This window comes from Falco biarmicus, chromosome 3 (genome assembly GCF_023638135.1).
Source record: "Falco biarmicus isolate bFalBia1 chromosome 3, bFalBia1.pri, whole genome shotgun sequence".
In the NCBI taxonomy this organism is placed as follows: Eukaryota; Metazoa; Chordata; class Aves; order Falconiformes; family Falconidae; genus Falco; species Falco biarmicus.
In genome coordinates this window covers 16,426,256-16,444,297 of record NC_079290.1, presented here as the reverse complement: position 1 = coordinate 16,444,297, position 18,042 = coordinate 16,426,256, and the positions used below count along the sequence as shown (strand labels likewise).

Here is an 18,042-nt window from a genome sequence, read left to right as displayed (position 1 = left end):
CCACCAGATTATTGACCCTTCTAAGATGTGTGGCTCTCAGAGGTCTGAGAAGATCTTCTAGAGGTCACAGATTTGTTCTGGTGTGAAAGGGAGAAATCTCAAAGATGGAAGTGGTCTGGGAAAACCATTTCCCACAGAGCTGCCACAGGACTCATATCCCCTGCTTTGTACAAGTGGTCACAGTGTGGGGATTGGGCTGGTTTGCTCCTGATGTCAGCCTTCTCCTGGACTTTGCGACCGCTTACAAAGTAGTAATTTGAGATTTTTCCCTAATTTGCTCCCTTTGGCCCTGAGCATGGATACCAAACATTGCTGATTGCTTCTCCCTCTCGTTCATCCTTTAGAACAGCATGGGTCTCTTCTGCTCCTGCAAAGCTGAGCATTACTCCAACTTGCAAGTGTAATTTGCCTTAGTATGGAGATCACAACTGCATCTTTTTAGGACAAGCTGTATTTATTTCTCCATGTTGTAAACTCAAGGCAGAATCTCCATCTTTTACTAATATTATTTCTCTAGACGAAAATTTCCTTCCTCTTTGCCAGTTCATACAATAGAGTAAAATTGCTGTTAGGATAGGCTGTGCGTGTTTTGATGGACACATACAGGCAACTGCACAAGTCTATCTCACAAAAAGAAGATAAAAGGGGGGGGGGGGGGGGGGGGAGGGGGAATCACACCCTATTTTTCATCAGTCACCAGAAATGTAATCTGTGTTTTACTTGGAAATATTGAAAGTATAAGTCTTCTTATTTTCAGTTAAAGCAAATTAGCCTGTTCTTCCTCTTTATTTACAGGTGAAACCATAACTTTTCCTGCCAAATGAATCTGCCAAATACTGTTTTGTCTTTAAATACTTTTTAGAGGTTTGGTTTTTTGGTGGTTTTTTTATTTATTTATTTCTCTTTTTCCCCTCCTCTGTATGCCTGTAATGTCCCAGTTTTGCCTTTGTTTTGCACAGGAATAAGCAAAGACAGCTCTAATTTATGCGTTAATTTTAAAAGGTGTAAAATTCAGTACAAGATGCCAAGGACAGTGGCTTATACATGCAAGACCTGCTCCAGTCATAGGCTGCTGTGTTCTAGTCCGTATCCTTAAATTCTGCAAAAGTGTATCCTCTGTTACTGAAGCTGGAATTGGAAGGATGAACAGTATTAAATTAAGAATCTATCTGTATTAAATTAAAAATCTGTTACATTTCACTAGTGTTATTAATGTGCCATCTAAATTCCCCATCTAACATATAGACAAACTAATCCTCAGACAAAGCTCTGACATCCTGTAAAAATACACTGTTCATTGACTAATTTTTCCTATTGTTTTCTTCTCTCAGTTGTTTTATTTTCATGACCAGAAAACTTCAGCCCTTTGCCTGTGGGTAAACAGCTAAGTTGCGTAAGAATAAAACAAGCAATATTAATTGCAATAAAAGTATAAGCGGACCTTCTGAGTTTAAAGTTTAAAAGCATTTAAACTTCATGCATTTAAAGTGAGATTGCTTCATCCTGTAGTCCAGATTCTTCCTTTGCTGTGGCTGTCTCACCCGCTAGTGAATAAAAATTGAATGCGTTTCTCCTAGCAGCGTGCCGTGAGAGACTGATGTGGTCCAGAGTAGAAAGAGGAGGTGTGGGGGACGTGACCATTGCCACCAGGATTGGTGTTGCCTGACCATTGAGCAGATATCCAAGCCACCAGTGTCAGGAATTTGGGCAGCCTTGTTTTTTATTCTTGTCCTCTGACTTACTTTGCAGCTCCTGCGGTGTCCTGCAAGTCATTCTTTCTGCTTCACCCTTCTCCTCTGTGGCAGGAGAAGGCTGTCCTGTTTGCTGTGAGGAGATGCTGCAAGGTTTCAGGAGCTGATGACTCCAAAGACTTTTTCAGCAGAAAGCTGCTGGCATTTGCAGTGCAGCTTCATCATGGAGCTGAAGTGAGCAAAAAGATTTCCAGAGAGGATGTTCTGTGACATCTGCCACTTAAGACTTCAAGGCATTTGCAGAGGTGAAGTAAGCATACTGTTAACTGACTAGGAAGCAAATCCTTTCTCTTTAAAGTTCTTGTTCGATGCAAACTACAGGGGAAAAGGAATGGAAAGCATCAATCCAGATCATTTACTGTTACCCCCAAGGAGCAGATTCATTGTCTATTTTCAAAAGACTGCCATACAGCTATTAAAGAGCGTTCTTGGCTTCTTGGGGAGAAAGGGAATGTACCCCTGTTGCTATTAATTATTAATAATTGCTGGCATATTTAATGAGTTCAGAAAATGATCAGTTCATTCACAATAATCTCTTCTGCCTGCCCCCTCCAGATCCTCTAGGAAAAAAAACCCAACAGACAACAAAATGGATCTACTAAATTTCAAGATGACTAATGACACTTACATAGCATTAAATAGCAGGATGAAGACAGAATTTCTGTAAAGGATGTTGCTGCTTAGATAGCTTTAGAAATGCAGGACACTTTTATTTCACTTAAAAAAAAAAAAAAAAAAACCAAAAAAAGAAGAAGGTGGTAGAGACAGACTTAAAATAACCCAGCTACTGAAATGTCATTATTTTAACTTGATTTTGAGCATGCAAATAAAGGAAAAGAATGAGGAATGAGGTATTCAGAAAGAGCAGGTCCCTATAAAGGCTAGTTAAAGTCAGTGACAAAAATTGAGAGGCTGGTCCCAAAGGGGAGTCCACGCTGTGTGAGAAGGGAATTGCCCTGTGAATGTATTTAGTCTGCAGCCATTTGGGGTGCAGCTTTTGTGCTGTCTTTACTGTGCCTAGTAAAATAAGATGCTGGCTTGTGACTAGGAATCCTAATGCTGATCCCTAACTAATGCTGATCCCTAACAGCAGCCAGCATTGTTAAAATGTCAGCAAGAATGATAAGAGATATCAGGCATTTGGGACAGTGGGAAAGGCAACAACTACGTTTCTGCTCTTTTATTTGCAAAAATGGGTTCTGGCAGTTACACATCTGCCGAGGATTGCTTTGCTCCTTAGGAATAGAACAGGAAGGAGAAATAATAGGAAAATATTTTATGAAGTGTGACAGCAGATGGGCTATTACATATGACTCACTGTGTGGTGTGCTGGCAAACTCTTACTAATGACCTTGTGACTCGGCAGCCACTTCGGCAGAGGTTATAGACTTGACAGGCCATCTCTGCCTGGCAAAGGTGAGCCTGAGCCCAGCAAGCATCATGCTGTTCTGAGACTCGTGATGCCAAAAATGTGTTACCTGAGTCAAGGAAACTGAATTATGTGGATAATTAAAATTTATATCAGAGTTGAGTGTAGTTGCCTATGTGGATACTGAAGTTATTTATGTCCACAACCATTTCATCAGTCTTATAAGTTATCAAACAAAGGGGCCCTTGCTAAAGGTGGAGGTATTAAATGGGGGTGTCTTACCCACATATTAAGTAGAGGTGAGGGGAGGACTGGACCTGGCAAGAAGGTGACAAATATAGTGAAAATGCCAGAGCCATCTACAAATTGATAGATCCATGTTTTATTTGTCCTTTAAAAATCAACCACTGTACAATGAGATGTACAAAGTACAATGCACAAAGAGGAGACCACTGTACAATGCATGGTAGGGAAGACCCCTGCTGCAGAAAGGGAATGTCCAGGCTGATCTAATACTTCTTCTCTATTTTTAATTTCTGTGTCACAGATGACCATTTTATCATCAAGTCTTCATGAAGCCCAAAGATCACCAGTTTTCGAATGGCTGTAGATTCACACCACGGGCACAGGAGACTGTCAGGGGAAGATGACCTGTAACTCTGGTGTCCAAGCTCTCCTTTGGTGCTTGTATTACAGAGCATCTAAATCACATATTACAGCCGTTTGGATTGTACCACCTGCTGAAGCAAGCAGCCAGAGACGTAGTCCTGTAGCTACCTGTGATGTTTCCAGTTCCAGGTGCATTTGGTTTTGTTTACAGCTGCATTGGACTTGCATAGAGAAATGCTTACACCTCTTACCAGTGCCTTGGAGGCTACAAGACCTTGTGGAATAATGAAATTACTATTCTGTCACCACTTCAAACTTTATATAAGAAGACATAGGAGGCATGAAACAGCTTGTATGTGATACATATTTGGGGTACTATGGGAATTCTATACTTTTCCCTTCTGTGCCCTTGGGGAGTTGTGTCTCCTTTGTCTTAGGGGAGCAGTTTCTGCCTAGGCTGCTCCAGAGGCCACCAAAGCTAGACAGAGAAAGGAATGTGCCCTCTCTCCTGCACCTCACTAACACGTTTTATTGATTTATTACAGGGAGCCTGATCTTTGCTGGAGAAGCCCTCTTGGGAGGGTAAGTATGAAGCAGCTGCCAGTAAAGGCAAACCTGAGGGCATATCCCTGCTGAAGGTGTGACACAGAAATTTGGTGGCAGGGCAGGGATCTAAGAGAGCTTGGGAGGAAGAGAACCTCTGGTTCCCAGCTCTTTGAGGGAGAGGGGAGCTTTCCTGCCCTCCACAGTCACAGTCTGCAGACCTCCGACAAAAAGGGAGCAAATCTCAGCATCTTCCTCTTCAAAACTTACTCCTGTAGTGAGTTCAAAGGAAGTTTGAAATATTCTTTGTAATACCCACAGAACTTCAGGGTTCAGATACCTCACTTGCCAGCACTCACGAAGAATGAATAGTTCAGTGAAGCTCACATGCCTGTGTTTTTCAGATCCCTGCACCAGATTGATAATTTGACTCACTGTAACAAGTCAGAGCAACCTCAGTTCATTGACCCTCATAGAGCTGTTGCAGCAGCAGAGTACGGGCTTGCTCGGGGCACATTCCCGGTGCATTCCTGGAGCTAGGGATTATTTGGGGTGGTGCAATACTGGGTGTCCTCCTGCCACTGGGATATCTCAACAAAGGTTGAACCCCTGCAGTTGCAAAAGCACAGCTGGGAATTTGGCCTGTGATGTTCTCTGGTCTTATCCCTGTTCATAGCTATGCAACCCAGAGGAATATGGAGATGCAGAAGGAAGCGGAGAGCTCTCCTCTGACAAGGAGGAACTGTGGGCCTTTGTGCAATAACCCTGCACTCCTTATTTTCCAAGAGCTTTATTAGCCACTCTTGCATAAAGCCAAACTAACACTATCTCAGGACAAGCATCAGAGTCCTCCTATAGCCTCCTGAGCTTCCTGAGGCCAGTGCAAGTACCAGCTTTTCCTAATGCAGGAGGGTTGCCTGTGTAAACTTCACCCCGTGACTTCAGCCATGTAATCTGTATTCAGAAAGAGATGCTGCCTTTGGCCCTCTGGCTGCCGTTGTCTGGCTGTTACCTGTGCAACCGTTGCAGAGCACCGTGGCAAGGGAAATGCAGCAGACACAGCTGGAGGTGATGTCAAGCGGGGGGGTGGGGGGTGGTGGAAAGAGATCGAAAGTTGAAGGCAAGAGTGAAACTCTAATTGAGGATCTGTAAGGTACTGTGAAGATCCTGTCTCCCCTTGGTGGAGCATGCATGGAAAATACAAAAGATTTCCTGCCCTACATCTCATGCTACAATGCGTCTCTGGAGGTTACAGTCCATTTCTACACGATGATTCCTCTTATTTTTCCAAGAGGTGAGGATCCCCATGCAGGAAGTTAAATCCTAGAGGAAATGGGCTTGTTTTCTTTTGGCTTCTTCTATCAACTCCGTCCCCATAGGACCTCAACTTTCCCAAGATTACAGACCAGCCACCAATGTATGTGATGTAGGAAGGCATCCTGCTCTGGAATTTCCTGCTGTCCCACCTTTAAAACAGATTTTGAGCATCACTCACCAGTGAGGCCCAAACCAGGCGCTCTCAGCCCTAATACAAACTCCATTGCTCCACAAAAGTGCTCATGCCCTCCATCCCCCCTACCTGTGGACAGACACATGTTGTCCAGAGAAAAGAATTTCTTGAATTGGGGGTGGGTAAGTATAAATGGGCTTTTTTCCTCTGTGCCAGGAGTGGAGCAGGACCTGGTAGCAGTTTATCAGTATAGGCAGCTCCCGACATTTTTGCAGGCAAGCCTCTCTTGAGCAAATTTGACATGTCTTCGTCCCTTCCTGTGTCCCCACTTTCTTCCTAGCCTGGTGGTGATGCTGACACTGAGCTAGTACGACTACCCGAGCCTGTCTGTCCTGTAGTGCTTTCTCCAGGGCTCCCTGTGTGTGAAGCCCCTGGAGCTGACAGAGCACCAAAAAACATGTTCATGGGGGTAATCTGTGCCTCCTGCTTGCAAAGTACTCCTGTTCCACGGAGCTGTTGGAAACAAGAGCCCCATTATGGCCCATTCCCCTAAAAATGGGGCTTCTGAGGTGGTTGTGGTTCCTAGAAGCCGATATCAATGCAGGATCAGGTCCTTACCAAGGAGGTTTTGACCTGTTTGGGTAAGAAGAGCTGAAAGGACAACATGAAATCATAAATTAGGTGTATGAAAAGTTCAGAAAGATTTATCTTGTGAAAATGAGGTTAGTGCAAGGAGAGAGCTTTGCTCAGCTTCTGCAAATTTCCACTCTAGTCAGCTGCAATCATGTAAAGAATGAATAAGTGGAATGAAGGGCAGCATTTTGCAGTAAATTCCTCGTGTTCTGAAGGTTTCCTCTGGACTGAAAGAATAGTAACTATCATCCATTACAAGGGTGTGTAGATGTGATCAGGTAGAAACAATCTCGAACAAATGCAGCAGAAGCAGCTTTAAGATGCAATGAGCGTTCTGACTCAGAGAGAATGATTTCACAGGGGAAAAATCCAAAGTAAAACTCCAAGAACAATGCTAATTAGAGATGTGTCAGGTGCTTGGCTCTGGATTACTGTTTTGCTAGTGTGTGCATTTCAAAGACAAGTCACAGGCAAGAAACAGAACAAAAGATGTTGAAATTTCCCCATCTTTTTTTTTTTTTTTTTTTTTTTTTGTCTTCCTTGAATTAGGCTGAGTGAAGTCCTTGGGAGAGGAGGCTGGAGAATGAGCTGTGCTGAAGGCTCACTAGCCCCAGCTAGTATGCCATCCACAGCTGGTTTCATTATTGGCTAAACTGTTGGAAACGCAATCCAGAATGAGGGAAAACTGAATTCTGTGGTGAAAAACTGGGAGATAATTTTTTAACTCTCAAAACCCGCCGTAATTTGCGGCTTCAGACAGGACAAAAAGCAATGGCAGTGTGAGAAAAAACTGCTTCTGGCTACGCATCCTACCTTGCTTCAGACTAACAGAAAACTTAGCAAAAAAATTTGAGCTTCGCAACTATACACAGTTCTACTCCCCAGGGTCCTCACTGGCTAATTAGCACTCTCCCTGCCAACAGCAGTGATCTTTTCAAAGTCCAGCTTTCTTCCTCTGTTGAAACCGAAAGGTTTTTGCAAGCAAGGGCATTAGTTGCAGGTGAAAGCTTCTTTTTAATGAAATTGGGACCAGGTTTCTCCCTGAGATTTTGATCATCCATTTTGCCTAGCTTTTTTTTAAAAAAAATTTCTCACAGATGTTCCTTCTTATGTCTCATCATACTTGATACCACTTCAGTGCTCGCTACCTGGGTTAGCCTGTACATTGTAAGGCCCCTCTCTCATGACTTTCAGTAAATATGAGACAATCCTATAAGTCACCAGTTTTGCTGGTTATATATTGACATTTGGAAACCTTTTCCTATATAACCTGTCTATAAGAGACAAATCTCAGCTGATGCTGCCTGCCTGTCTGTCCTAGAAGAAATTCCCTGTGCTCAGAAGACTAACCTGTTATTGATCATGCTTGGGAAAGACCCCTGAGGGTTTGCTAGGTATGATTTATGCTTTTTTTCTCTTTTCTGCTTGCTCAGCATTCAGCCATTTGCTTTCTTACTGCTTTAATGTTGTCTGTTGCAGTGGTTTGTGTTTAGTAATTGATTGTACCTTAATGTCAGGATAAAAAGCAGTGGTAAAATGAGACACTTAAAAACAATGACTTAGTGCATGTGCACATATGCCTATGCATCTGAATATAAGTAACCTGATGTATAACAGGATTAATAACTGGAAAAGTGTTTTTTTCTAGCTGAGGTGTTTTTTTCAGATTCTGTAATTGTGATTTGAAGGGTGTTTAATGCACTGATTCTCTCAACCCCCTCCCTTTGCTTTCCACCTCTCTGCCCTGCCCTGCACCCCACATGTGCAAGGAGGAGCTCGCCCTCAGCGGAGGGCAGTGGGGAGATGCCCAGGCATTGAGAGGGATCTCTGACAGGGCACCCCAAGTCCTGTGCTAGCACCCTGCTTCTGGGATTTTTGCCCCCTTTTCACCTGACCTGTGCATGTTTGCTGTCCAGCTGCGGGTGAATGCAAACCTCTCACTGAAACCTCTCTCACACAGTCAAATTCAAGCCTGCACCGGTGACCCTGCTGCTTGCTTCTGCTGTCATTTTTGATCTTGTAGGGGATGAGAATATATTCACATGCAAAGTTGTAAACTGCCTGCACTTCACCTGCCTATTCCGGTGAATAAACAGAAAATTCTGCTTATGGCACATCCTTTCAACAGGGGAATACTTAGCAGATGAACTAAGGCACTGAAGCGTGAGTACCATTAGCCACACTTGCCAAATGAAGAAAGAAAGAAAGAAAAAAAAGATAGTAAGGCAAAAATCCCCTGGTTTGGAAAATATTTCCTGACTATCTTACCTCAGCCACATACTAGAGAATCTAATCCTGTTAAAATTCCTCCCAAGTCCTTCTATCCTCATAAGAGCGTTTAACTTTATATACCTCTTATGAATAGTTCTCCAACAAATTATATTACCTGCGTAAGTATCAGTTTTGGGGGTTTCATTATGTGATTTTTGTTTTGTTTTATAGAAGGCTCTTTGTACACTGATGGCATTACAGAGCTGATGAGTAGTTTGATTTACATGAAATAAAATGGGGAAAATTGCATGAGTAAGATGAGCTAATGAAGCATTGAAGAAAGAAAATGTTACTGTGCTGTCAAAAAAAAAAAAAAAAAAAAAAAACAACCAAAAAACCCCACACCAAAAAAAAACTCTGTAGGCTGACAAGAAACCAGACAAGCAGACTCTCTGAGTAATAAATTTACCAGCATTTTAAGACATTTTTAGTTTTGATAACATCTTTACAGGGAATGGCCTGAATCAAACTTTTATGTTTTAGTATCTTAAGATTTGGGGTGTATGGACAAATAGGAACTTGCAAGTGTGTCTCTGTTGATTTAGTGGGTTGACTGAAAATCCTGAGCCAAATAAGTCTTAACATTTGTGTCCAGCAGTAGTTTTAAATGTTCTTTTTTTTTTTTTTTTCCACTTTTCACTCTCTCTTAGTGGGAGCTTTAGGCTTGTAAGGGACAATTTCACTTATTCAAGTAGTGAGATGTTAACTGCTCAGGCGTATTTGTCTTGTTCGCAAGAAGCAGTGGAGAGTGGGAAATCTATGGACCTTGGATTAATTTCCCTGGAGTTTAAAAGATAGTCTGGATTTCCCCCCCCCCCCCCCCCCCCCTTGCTTCTGGAAAATTCAGCCTGTAGATCTTGGTGCCTACAATTTTTTATTTAAGACATTGGTGCAAAATCTCTGAAAAGCCTGATGTGAATCATCCCAAAGAATCACATTTTAAATTATTTGCTTAAAAAAAGCACCAATGCTGGTGCCAAAAAACAGTCTGTAGAATAAAACCCAACTCTTCTGTGTTTTATGACCTTAAGGGGAAGCACTCCAGGGTTGTATCTGCTAGCTTGTACTAATGTCCAAGGGCTATGATCCAAAACTGCGATTTTTTCTGCCTGATGGGAGACTGCAGGTGTGGCTTGGTGTCTCTGTCCCAGGATGGAGGCTTCTGTACACCTGGGAGAGCTGCACTTCTCTCAGATAGTGCATTTGTCTGAGTGTGTGTCTCTTGCATCCCAAATGGATGTGTTGGGTGGTATTAGCAAGCATTTCCAAGAGGCGCATCTCTGCAGCATGTGTGTGTCAGGCTCACAGAATAAGTCAGTCAAGTGAGTGCCTTGGGATTTGCCTGCTTCTGAACCAAATTTTGGATTTTTGACCCCTGTGAGACTGCCAATGGGTGCAAAAGCTCAGGCAGCAGGGATTAGCTATGGCCACCTGGGTGGTGTTTCTGGGATTCAGCCTCTTGGCAGCCCTAGGAATGGCTTTCAGCACCACCTTCACAAGCAGAAAGCCTGATTTGCATCCCTGACTCTAGGGCATCATTTTTGCTTTTCTGACTCACTGGCTGTGCTGTGTTACCTTGCTGGGGCTATCAGACAGCATAGGTCAGGGAGGCTCAGCTGTCTGTCCGAGGCGCCTTGTTCCTTCTCCTGTCCCTGCCAGCCTGCCCCAGACTGAGGAGTGGAAGCCACCGATTGCCATGTCCCTCGAGTCTCCCCTAAATGCCCAACAGCCAGACCCTGCCCTGTGCCTATTGACCGCTTTTTACTGAGGCGATACTGAAAAAGGAAGGAAACGTTACACAAAGCGATTAAGGACAAAAAGTCACCAGCCCGAGAGGGATGAGCCCCAGTCCTTGTTTAGTTGCAATGCAATCTTTACATGTAATGATTTATGCTTTGTGTCTCTGAGAGCACTTCTCCATATAAAATTGGAGAAGTTGGTTCATATAAAATTGGAAAGTTGGTTCGGAAATGTTCGGATACACACAGGGGCACCATTACCCTCTGTTCTTTTTCATATTAGTGGCTTCGCAAGTCAGGTCAGCCCTTATCTGAGATGCTGGTGCCGAGGCCAACTTATCTGATCAGATCATCTATTCTGGTGGAGTGGCAAACAAGAAATTTTGCAGAATCCATATTATTGTGAATTTGCATTAGTATATTCACACCATTGATCCATATATCCTTTTATCATTGACTCATAAAGGAAATGCCAAACTTGTTCTCTGTTGAAAATCATTCTCTTTCTTTTACTCCGATCACTGACGTTATCTGGTGCTTTCTGTACAATTTTCTCATTCTTCTCTGCATTGATAATGCTGGATATTTTAAACTTCTCATCAGCAAATTCCATTTACAGCAGGCACATTTTTTTTGTGCAATGCTATTAATGAAATTATTGTCATGTCAGTCCTGAGACCAAACCTTGAGGAACTCCAAAAATACTCTCTACAGCCCAGCAGTTCCCCTTTGAGCACAGGCCGTTATCATCTCCCCATTAGTCAGTTCCTTTTCTGCAGTTTTGGATAGTGCCTGTCATTTTGGATCTGCATCGTCACCGTGTCCCAGACACTGGAACATGCCACAGACAAAGTTAAATGAGGGAAGCTGGTTTCTGAGGCACATCTGTACCTGTTTGATACTTTCTGACCAGTCCCTGGTACCAAGCTCTGAACCATGTTGCAGACATGGGTACCTTATTGCCTAAATCTCAAGCCTTGCTTCCTATCCCAACATTAATAGTTCGGGAATGTGCCAAAGATCTTAGTCTCAGAGTTTTGATTGGGTTTATACTGACCAACACTATCTCTGACTGGTACATCGCTCTAGACACTGGTTGCTATGGGCTGCTCAGTGGTGCCTGTTGAAGCAACATCCATTTAATTTCTCTTTTCAGACTTTCCCCTCAGCTGCCTTCCTGCCCACCTCTTTGGGTTTCTGAAGAAATATTTCCTTTGCTGTCGTCCTCCAAGAGTTATTCCTCTACAAAAGATTGCCAGTCAAGCTGAGATTAAGATATTCATACCAAGTTGGTAAAGAGCTGGTCTATTTAAAACTCAGGTGTTCCCCAAAGATGAACGAGTTGTGCTAAATCCACTGGAAACATCGGTGTGCATTAACTTCGTCTGGCCTTTTACATATAACTTTTTCTATACTGAACCCACTAAGTGCCTGAACTTAATGCCAAATCGTTGCCTGATTGAAACAATTCTCAGTACTAAAACGTATACCAGGAGAGATTCTGGGAATATAAACTTCTGTGACCTAATTCTTAACCAAAGTAAAATGATATAGCTCTTGATTTCAATGAAGCTTTGTTAATTTGTACCAGCTGAAATTTTAGCTCGTAATTTGGTTTTCTTTTCTTTCTCCCTCAGCTCCTTAAAATTTCCACTAAGTCCTCTCCCTGAAATGTCACATGAATCTGGTAGGCCACAGGATTTTACAGTGGTTCACTGAGATATATATGGCTGGGAGAAAGGTTAGTCACATATTTGTCAGAGGAATGTTGTATCTCCTATGTAGAGTAAGCGATTGTCATCAAGAGCCTTATCTCCCCCCCGTATCGCAGGAAGAGTGGCACCAGGCTCGATCGTCAATAAAAGCACATACGAGGAAGATGGCTGCTTTGACTGCATGAAAGCCTGTTCAGAGATATGAGAATAAGGAAGAGCAGAAAAGGTCCTGTGGTGGAAATGTAAAGCCAGTTGTGATGGTTTGTGGTATAAAACAATCTACACATCAGAAGAGTCATTGAATTTAGGACAAGTTTAGCGCTGGTCAGCCTCAGCCTAGTGAGCTGAGCGGGACACATCTGCTCTCAGCATAGGGGGCGTGAAGCCAAAACATGAAGTTTACCCCAGCCAAGATTGTGACCAGACACAGATCAAGAAAGCAAAATAAATTAAGTTCTATGAGAAAAACAAGATAAAATTGGGGTGGAGGGACAGAGGAAGAACATGTGGGTGTGTGAATTTCTGAACCTACCATATACTTCCTCCTATGATTATTTTCCCTACCGGTGGCAACTTTCTTGTAAGGTAGAACTTTTATGGCAGTAAGAAATGTATTAAATACATTCAGACCAGCACAAGCCTCAAATTAAAAATGTTGTGTTTTTATTTCTCCACTTAGATTGCTATTTCTTTTTCATTGTATTTTGATATTTAGAAGCTGTCTGCCTTCCTCAGGTTTGCTTTCCCTTGTTTCCACTTAAAGGTAATTGGATTTTATTAATGAAAACCAGCTTCCTCCTCCCCACCCCCCCCCAAAAAAAAAATGGCCTCTGATTTTTAACTGTAGGTGTAGTTTTAGCAAAAACTTCCACTACTCATGGAACATCTTGTTTGTTTTGAGACAACAAATGTTATAACTCTGTTTCCTTTAAATCAGTATTGAAGAATGAATCAAATCTTGTATGTTTTTCAGTTGAAAATGTTGAGAAAATTGATGCCTGATGAGAAAATGCAGCCAGATTGAGTCTTGAACAGGTCAATGAAAATGAGCATGATACACTGTCTTATAGTCTTTGGTACAAATGAATCATTTAGTTGTGAGACTGGGACCAAGTTTTTAATTTACAACACATTGCACAATGGCATCAGAGCCTCTAGGTGCTACAGAAACATTAGTGATGCTCATGGGAACAAAGGCTTCTGTTTTCCGTAACAGTATCTATGACAAAATATTCAGTGCTGGACACTTGTTATGCCAAAACAGTTGTAGTAAATGGAAAAGACTTCAAGAAAGTGTGAAGCCAAGTTCAGAAAAAAACATCCTGAGTGCAGGGTGCTAGCATGGTCATATAAATCATATGAGGTTTCTGTAGCAGGAGGCACCTGAGAAACTCCCTTTTATTCCTCCAGCTAACACTTGTGTGTAGCTTTGTGGGTGGGAAGAAGCCTTCCATACTAGTCCAGAACAGAAACTCACGTATGCATCATGTTTGTGTGGACTTGAATTCACATCTAGAGGTTTGCATCAAGATTTCTTTGCCTTTGCAGTCTTCTAAGCAGCAAAGGTTTGAAATATTATCTATAACATGATGAAGTGTAGCCTGAGTATAAGCATATGAAAATCCTGAATTTGAAGGAAAGATTATTGGAGTTATCCAAGGGGTGACTGTAGCAACATAATAATACCATGCAAAGAATAACAGGGCAAATACCAAGGAACTTTTCCTGAGAGGAGATCTGTTATCACACTAGTACAAACTCCCCAAAGATCTGGTATTCCCCCACAGCATGAGAATTTTAAAATGGGATTGGGCAAAACACTCAAACACACTGTGTAAAGTGTGTCTTCTCTGATGGACTGGATGACCTTGCCACTTCTTTGTTCTGTTTGCCTTAATCTTTGAACAACAGTACAGCGAATCAGTCACTGCTTTTCATTCACGCTTCTGAGGATAAAAAAATCCAAGAGTGTCTGCTTGCTTTATGGTTCTTATCCCTAGTCTGTTAAGCAGGGCTTACACTGAACAATAGATGTTTCTCAGCCATTGCAGTGCTAGATATTGATGAACATCCTGTTGGAATTTGGGACTGGCTCCCCCTCTTGAATGCATTAATGACCCATAATTTTCTTACAGATGAAGGGAAAAGGCACCCAACCTGTGTGTGTTATTTGGAGAACCACAAAGGTGATGCTCTTTATTCCTTTACGATCTGGTATATTCTAACCTTGGCAGAAAACTTTATTTGAAAGGGGAGGGGGACTAAGGCAAAACTGCATGCCATGCATAACTCCTGAATATTACAGATGCTAAATATTTGGAGGAAATTTTGCCTCTTATAACCTCAACTGTCTAAAAGCCAAGCATTTTAAGTAAACCAGTAATTTGAACTCCCTCTGTAGTCAGCAGAAAAAGTTGTCTTCAGAAGGTCACTGATCCTGCCCATACTAGATGTTGCCTTCCATCTCCATTGAGTACTGAGCCTCGAAAACTCCCTTAGATTAGATGTTTGCTTCTTAGATGGGTAATCTCAGATAAAAAGAGTTCTGCTCATAGTGATTAGTTTCTCTGCTGTGTGTGACCTTCTCCACTTGAATCCCAGAGATAGCAATGAATAAAATTGTGTCAGATTGAAAATACTCCACAAATACTTTTTTCTTTTCTTATACTTCTTTGAACTAAAGCTAAAATTATTATTCTGTATTTCCTGTTCTACCTTGATCAGACTATACTAGTGCATGATTGAGGTCCATGGGTATTAACGTATTCACAAAGAAATGGCACAGCCCCATTCAAAATTCTATATATAAAGGATATGCATGTATATGCAAGTAGCAGGACTGTTATTGATGTGACAGCATGAGGCAGGGTTCGAAGAAGAAACTGCTGCAGCATATTTCTGTTTAATATCAAGAAAGTATAATGCTGTACTGGGGTTCCAGCAGTCTGCCCTCCAGCTACTCTTCAGCAGATAAGAAGAACCAATTGGCAATGATCCCACAAGGGAGCATTGTCTGTTCTTGCTGCAATCCTGCTGTATCAATTCCATGCCATTTGCAGACCTCCAAAGGCTGTAGGTCTGACCCCCAGGGTCAATACAGTTTTTACTGTTTTTTACAGTTTACAGACCTTCAGTCTGTACAGATTTTATGCCACCTGAGTGAGGCATAGGAAGCTGGATGCTTTGGAGAATAAGCTTTATAATATTCTCCCATAGAAAACTTCATCCAAATAAGATTATCGGCCTCTGTATCTCACCTATGCCAAATCCCCTGAATCAAGGGGCAATGGTAGCCATCCAGTATCCAGTCTATGCTCCACACTCGATGCAAGAGCTGTTAACACTTTTTACACCTGGTACCTTGTGTGTCCTGCAGGTATTCCCTGTCACCCTGAACAATCCCCAACTATATTCCTGGGCGATGAGATCTTGTGTTTTGAGAAGGAGCTATGAAATGGTCTTTCACAAATTATGTTGCCTAAAGGTCCAGCCTGGAGAAGGGGGAAAGTGTGCTTGTGAACTATACAGTCAAGCTGTTGATGACAGCATCGAGATCCTCTTTGTCAAGCTTAGCAGCAGATGACTATGGACGGGTGAATGGCAGCTGTTGGCAATTCTTCTACATCAAACAGCCGTGACTTCTGCAGCCACTGCAATTCTGTCTTGCCTCCACATGGAGACTTCAGTTTCTGTATGTATGTGTGGCCATTGGTTTGATACAGTCTGTGTGGTAGTGGAAGTTATTTAACAGTACAGTAAATCACCTTTGTCCATGGGTGGATTTTGCCCATAAACCATGCAGTAGGCGATGAGAGATTCAGTCCTGAACCCAAGTCATTATTTATTATTGCAGGCACAGCGCCAAGTGCATGTGTCTATGCTGCTCTCAGAGCCTGTACTGGTCTCAAAATAGTGTAGCTATACTTATGACTTACGTGGCACTGAGTACAAGTTGATAAGCTCCATTGCTTTAAATTAGCTCTTGAGGTCCCTCTTAGGCACTGGTTCCTAAGTGGCAGAGGTATGTGGAAACCGTGGAGTGTCAATCAGAGGCTTTATGCAGCCATTGCTGAACATGGTGATCCTGCAAGGCCATTGTGTGTGGCTTTGTCCATCATCCCAGTGCTTGCTTCTGAGAGGGCAGCTTGTTTAGATTCAGTGCTTCATGTTGGACCTCCACTGAAGATGTTCTTTTGCACCATATCGCATTGGAAACCTCCAAAATGCGTAAGGATCGTGGCACATGAACCAGTCCTGCCAGCAGCATTATCCAGGGTTTTCTTTCGCCCAGGATATCCCTGCCCTATCGTTACACTACCAGATTTCTCATAAGCCTCTGAAATGCTACATTACTGAATGTGTTGTAGGACAGGAAGGACTGTACAGCTAAAGCACATTCATTTAAACTATACCTCCCATATGCGGTCAAATCTCTGAAGGGTCCTTACCATCGATTGATCTCTTAGCCTTAAGATATATCCTGCAGTTAAGGAGTGGAGGCCTGAAAGGGGTCTCTTGTGTGCAGGAAATCACATTATATAATCCCTTTTATGAACTGATTAAACTCCATCTTAAAAGTAGTTAATATGTTTTATGCCCAAATGTTCTTACTTGAAGCCTTTTCTGGTAAACTACTACCCTAATGTTTAGAGGTGCTGCAGTCTTTCATCAAAATGAGTTTACACTCGTTCATTCTTGGAAATACAAGCATATTGTGTACCGGACATTGTGCAAACCAGTAAGTCCACAGGGACCTTGCTTGAACAGCCTGTGATGTTGAGGTTGCAGGGACACAACTATTTTTTTTCTGCTGAGTAAGCAGAAGGCAGCCTACAGCTGAGCTCAGCTCTTTGAAAAAGAAAAACCAACCCTTTTTAAAAGTCATTATTCTTTTTTTCACGAAACCAAGGCACTATGACTACTCAAGAAAGCAGATCTGCCGAGTGAGGTGGTGTCATTTTCAGGTAGACAAATTTCAGAATGGAGATGGCCTTTGAGGGACTTTCCCAAGATCAGACAGCAGCTTGTGGCAAAGTTGGAAATACAACCCAGATTTTCTGAGTGGTTTGCTGCAGTGAGAAAGTCTCTATCAGTCATACGTCTATGTCTCTGACTTTCTCATTCTTTTTCTGTTTATTTATTCTGATCGCTTAAGTACCTCAACAGCTTGCAATTATAGAGAAAATGAAGCATGTCCCGTGGGCTGTCTTTTTCTTGGGAAGCTTTGCTGAACACTGAGTGAGATCCTGGTTATTCCTGTCAATAGGGTCCTTCGCTGATAGCAATGGATACTAGGTCAAGGCTTCAGTGATTCAGATTTCAGTATCTATGTGCTTCATAAATTTCACTGACATGGGACCCAGCAGATCACAGAGGGAGGTCACAGGCTCTGCTTGTTTCAAGGTATTAAGGCAAAAGTGTGTGTGGGTGTTGTACTGCTCTGTTCAGTCATGGGGGAACCAAGTATGATGCAAAAGGTGTAATAAAGCAATAATGATGATGGCAGCTACTAAATTTCCTCCAGATGAAGTGCACATGATTGGAAGGCCATGGGTGAAAACTGGGAGAGGACATAAAATTCTTTTCTTCATCTTTTTTTTTTTTTTTGCTATTGGAATTATGCCAGCCTGATTTGCCCTAGACACAAAATATTTTGACTCTGGTGGGATAGCAAGAGCATCAACACTGTCCATCTGCTGAATGAGGAAGGAAGTAAGTGATGGGGTGGGAGATGCTGTAGAGGAAACTGAAGCAATAGTGTGACCACAAGAAGATCAACAGTACCTGTCTGCTTGGCTTTGGCGGTCTGCTTGCATCGCAGTGGTGACATAAACATGTGATCTGGTTCCAAGGTCATAGGGGATGAGGATTTGTCCGGTGAAATCCTCAGACTGCTCAGTTCTTTAGAGAAACCAATCCACCGATGTTTAGAAATTTTCATGTCATTCAACTAGAACACTGA

General features: G+C 42.3%; 1 long non-coding RNA gene across 2 annotated transcripts; it reads left to right on the top strand.

Annotated features, from left to right (window-relative positions):
• The first annotated feature begins 689 nt into the window (after nt 1–689).
• LOC130146753 (uncharacterized) lies at nt 690–12,865 on the top strand. 2 transcript variants are annotated; one of them, XR_008820998.1, is made up of 5 exons: nt 690–1,996; nt 3,668–3,918; nt 4,275–4,311; nt 12,003–12,106; nt 12,197–12,865. It is a non-coding gene; the product is annotated as an uncharacterized LOC130146753 (long non-coding RNA). The 2 variants fall into 2 exon arrangements; XR_008820997.1 differs by having other exon boundaries at nt 12,003–12,865.
• The last annotated feature ends 5,177 nt before the right edge of the window (nt 12,866–18,042 follow it).